General features: G+C 35.4%; 1 protein-coding gene across 1 annotated transcript in view; it reads left to right on the forward strand.

Annotated features, from left to right (window-relative positions):
• Positions 1 to 1195: 1195 nt before the first annotated feature.
• The window catches only part of LOC122244856 (phosphatidylinositol transfer protein beta isoform), a 23877-nt gene continuing 19975 nt past the window's right edge, over positions 1196 to 5097 (forward strand). Inside the window, exon 1 of the mRNA XM_086543430.1 lies at positions 1196 to 1224. The gene's annotated coding sequence lies outside the window, so the exon portion shown is untranslated. The remainder of the gene's footprint in view (positions 1225 to 5097) is intronic.

Consider the following 5097-nt stretch of genomic DNA (forward strand, 5'->3'; position numbering starts at 1 on the left):
TGTGTGTGGGGTTGTGTGTGGTGTGTGTGTGTATATATATATATAATATATATATTATATATCATATAAATAACTAGGATTTATATATATATAAGTATATATATATACATACACATATGGTGATGTATATATATATATATAGATATATATATATATATAATATATATATATAAATATATATACATTCACATATGTGGTGTATATTAGATATATATATATATATATATAGTCTATAAATATATAAAACTAAATTTAAGTGTGACGTAGATGTTAACTAGTTGAACATTTTCCTTATTGATGACCGATGGAACTTGCGAAAATAGCGAAAAACAATAATGATATTAAGGATTCTTCCTTCCCTGTTTAGATAACCAGTTTTATGTTATTCATTGTCTGAATTCCTTTATCCCTTATGAAATGATTTGATGTAAAAATTTATTTGAGCCGCGATAGGATTATCATGGTAGCAATATACACGATTATTTTATGGGGTATCAATGGCGATTTTTATAATCATCACTATATATATACTATATTTATAGAGTATATATATATCTCATTATAGTCATATATAATATCTAGCATATAATATAATATATATAGATTTGTATATATAATATATATATATATATATCTAGATATTATATATACTTTTTCGGAATAACTTTCTCTCAAGGCTGATAAGAATTGTCAGATAACTGGATTACGACATTACGACATTTTGTTATTCAAGAATGTCTAAACGACTATCCCGTATGTTGAAAACATGAATAGAAAGAAGTCAAATGAAACAATAATTTTGGAACAAAAACGTTAACGAGCTTGCCAGATCTCACATAAGTAAAAATAGAATTGTGAACGTGGAATAGTGTGTTTCTTACTTTTGTCCGAACTCAGATGAATAAAAACAAGTAATGATAGCAATGATAATATCAAGAAATAAGTAATTCCCACTTCAATGATCTTACAAAAACTCCCACTTTTTCACACCCATACTAACCGTCCCCAGTCAGTGTTAACCGCCGTACCAATGTTTTGATCAACATCCACACCTTGCCACCCAACAGACAAGAGACTTGAAGTGAGTGGCGTTGGTTGAGAGAGAGGCAATTAAATCTCAATTTCATATCACTTCTGATGGCTTACTGGCTCTCGAATGGCTTAACCTGAGACCGCTGTCACTCCTCGCATTTGGTACGAGGAACTACGTGGTGGTGGACATTGGTATTATTAATTTTGTTGGTGGCCATATTTTATCATTTATGCCATGATAGTTATTATTATTGTTTCTTATTTCTTATTTTGGCATTATCAGTATTGCTGTTTGTATTATCACTATCAATATTATCGTTATTGTTAGAGGTATATATAGTATCAGTATGATTTTAATCATATTTTTTGCTATCATTATTTACATCATTATCGTCATCATCATCGTCGTTATCATTATTATCATGATTTCTTTGAGTTTCCTTTTTTTATTACAGTCTGGCTGAATTACGAGATTAAGTTATCATTATCTTACAGAGTGATATCACTGGTAATAGTAATTTATAGTAACCATAACATTATTGTCATAGTTTTCTGTCTATCAACACTTTCTTATATTTACATGAAAAAAATGAAAGAAAAAAATATAAATTCCTATTTTCCTTACAACATCTTGAGCGGTAAGGTACTTCCACATACACTTGTCATAGTGCAATATACTCTTTCTCTAATCTTCAATTCAAACGAATGTTCATGATATGCCCTATCTTATCACCAAGATAAGGGAGGCGGTCTCTATGTCTAGTTTTCACGATCACCAGGTTATATTTGCTCCTGTTGGAGATCACAAGCCAGGATGCTCGTCAAAAAGAGGAAGTAAGTTTCACTTTGTTGGAAGTATCCTCTTTCTAAGATGGGTCATTCAATAGGCATTTTATATTGAGGCATACATATAAACATTAGATATGTAATATATGGGTTTTTTGTTTGGTGTGGGGTTTGTGGGGGTTTTTTTGGTGGTTTGTTGTTTGTTTTTTTTTTATTTTTTTTGGATTATTTTTATTTTTTTTTTTTTTATTGTTTTTTTTTTTTTGTTTTCTATTTGTTTTTTGTTTTTTTTTTTTTTATATTTTTTTTTATGTTTTGTTTTTTTTTTGGTTTTTTTTTTTTTTTTTTTGTTTTTTTTTTTTTATTTTTTTGTTGTGTGTTTTTTGTTTTTTTTTTTTGTTGTGTTGTGTGTGGGGTTGTTTTGGGTTTTTTGTTTTTTTTTTTTTTTTTTGTGTGTGTGGTTTTTTTGTTGGGGGTGTGTTGGTGTTTGGTGTTGGGGTTTGGGTGATTGATGGGGTTTTTTGTGGTTGTTGTTTTTGTGTTTTGTTTTTTTGGGGTTTGTTGTGTTGTGTGGGTTAATATATTTGTTTGTTTAATTTGTTTTTGTTTTTTTTTTTTTTGGTTTGGTTTATTTTTTGTTTTAATTAATTTGTTTTTTGGGGGGGGGGGGTGGGGGGGGGGGGGGGGGTGGGGTGTGGGTGTGGGGTGTGTGTTTTGTGTGTGTTTTTGTTGTGTTAGGTGTGTGTGGGGATGGTGGTTGTTTGTGGTGTTTGTGTTTTTTGTGTTTTGTGTGGGGGGGGGGGGTGGGGTGTGGGGTGGGTGGGTGGGTTTCACCAAAAATTATATTTTATATCATATAATATAATATATATTATTATATATATTGTGGGGTGTGGGGTGTGTTGTGTGTGGTGGTGTGGGGTGTTGGTGTGTGGGTGGTGTGTTGTGTGTGGTTTGGGTGTTTTGTGTGTGTGTGTTTTTTGTTGTGTGTTGGTGGTGGGTGTGTGGGGTTTTGTGTGTGTGGTGTGTGTGTGTGGTGGGTGGGTTTTTGTGTGGTGTGGTGTGGTGGTGTGGTGTGTGTGTGTGAGGTTTTGGTGGGTTTTGGGGGGGTTTTGGGGTGTGTTGGGGTTGGGGGGGTGGTGGGGGGTGGGGGGTGGGTTTGTGGGTGTTTTTTTGTGTGTGTGTGTGTGTGTGTGTGTGTGTGTGGGGGGGGGGGTGGGGGTGTGTGGGGGTGGGGGGGGGGTGGGGGTGGGGGGGTGGGGTGGGTGTGTGTGTGTGTGTGGGGGTGGGGGGGGGGGGGTGTGTGGGTGGGGGGGTGTGGGGTGTTTTTTTTGTGTGTGGGGTGTGTGTGTTGTTTTGTTTGGGTTTGTGTGGGGGTGGGGGGGGGTGGGGGGGTTTTGGGGGGGGGGGGGGGGGGGGGGGGGTGTGTGTGGGGTGTTGGGTGTTGTGTTTGGTTGGGGGTGGGTGGTGTTTTGGGTTGGGTGGGTTTTGTGGTGTTGGGTTGTTTGTGTTGGTTTTTGTGGTGGTGTGGGTGGTGGTGTTTTGGTGTTGGTGGTGGTTGTTTTTGGGGTTTGGTTGTGTGTGTGGGGTTTGTTTTGGGGGGTGGGGGTTGTGGGTGTGTGGTATTAGTGTTTTGTGTGTGGTGGGTGGTTTTGGGGGGTGTGGGTTTTTGGTGTTTGTTTGTGTTGGTTGGTGGGGTGGGGGTTGTTGGGTTGGGTATCGGTTTTCTATGGGGGGGTTTGGGGGGTTGGTTGTGGGTGGTGTGTGTGTGTTGGGTGTGGTTGGTGGGGGGGTTTTTTTTGTGTGTGTTTTTGGGTGGAGTTTTTTTGTTGGGTTGTGATTGTTTGTGTGGGGGGGTGTGTTGTGTGGTGTGTGTGGGGTTTGTTTGTTTTTGGTGGGGTTGTTGTGGTAGGTGGATTTTGGGGGTGGTGTTGTGTGTTTGTGTTTGTGGTTTGTTGGGTGTGTTGTTGTTTTTGGGGTGGGGGGGTTGGTTTGTGTGTTTTGTGTTTGTGTTTTGTGGGTTTTGGTTTGTGATTTTTGGTGTGTTGTGTTTGTGTTTTTGTTTTTTTGTGGTGTGTTGTGTTTGTGTGTTGTGTTTGGGGTGGTGTGTATTGGGGGGTGTGGTTTTTGTTGTTGTGGTTGGTTGTGTGTGTGGGGGTGTTTTTGGTGTGTTTGTGGGTGGGTGTGTGGGGTTTGTGGGGGTGTGTTGGGGTGTGTTTGTTTTGTGTGTGTGGGGGGTATTGGTTGTGTGTGGTTGGTGGGGGGGTGTTGGGGGGTGGGGTGGGGTTGGGTGTGTGTGGGTGGTTTGGGGGTGTGTGTGTTTGGTGTGTGTGGGGGTTTGTGGGGGTTTTGTGGTTTTTTTTTGGTTTTTTTTTGTTTTTTTTTGGTTGTGGGTTTGTGTGTGGTGGGTGTGGTGTTTTGGGGGGGTTGGTGGGGTGGTTTGGGGTTTTGTGTGTGGTGTTTGTGTGTGGTTTTGTGGGTGGTGTTTGGTGTTGTGTGTGTGTGTTGGTGTGGGTGTGTGTGTGGGTTTGTGGTTGTGTGGTGTGTGTTGTTTTTTGTGGGTGTTTTTTTTTTTTTTGTTTTTTGGTTGGGGTGGTGGTGGTTGGGGGTTTTTTTGTTTGTTTTTTTGGTTTTTTTTTGTGTGTTTTGTTTTTTTTTTTGTGGTTGTTTTTTTTTGTTTTTTTTTTTTTACTTTGTGTTTTTTTTTTGCTTTTTGTTTTGTTTTTTTTTTTAAACTTTTTTTTTTTTTTTCTTCTCAGTTTTTTTTTTTTTTTTTTTGTTTTTTTTTTTTTTTTTTTTTTTATTTTATTTTTTTGGTTTTTTTGGTTTTATTTTTTTTTTTTGTTATTTTTATTATGTTTTTTTTTTTTTATTTTTTTTTTTTTTTTTTTGTATTTTTTTTTTTGTTTTATTTTTATTTTTTTTTTGTTTTTTTGTTTTGTTTTTTTTTTTTTTGGGTGTGTGTGTGTTGTGTGTGTGTATGTATATACACACACACATGTATATATGTATATATATATATCATATATATACATATACATATTATATAATATATATATATACATATATATATAAATATATATATATATATATATATATATATATATATATTATATACATATATATATATACATATATATATTATATATATATAATATATATATATATATATATATATATATATATATATATACATATAATATATACATATATATATATACATATATATATATTATATATATATATATATATATATACATATAATATATATATATATAT

This window comes from Penaeus japonicus, unplaced genomic scaffold (assembly GCF_977035675.1).
Source record: "Penaeus japonicus unplaced genomic scaffold, GWHDUDI00000001_assembly GWHDUDI00000013, whole genome shotgun sequence".
Taxonomy (NCBI): Eukaryota; Metazoa; Arthropoda; class Malacostraca; order Decapoda; family Penaeidae; genus Penaeus; species Penaeus japonicus.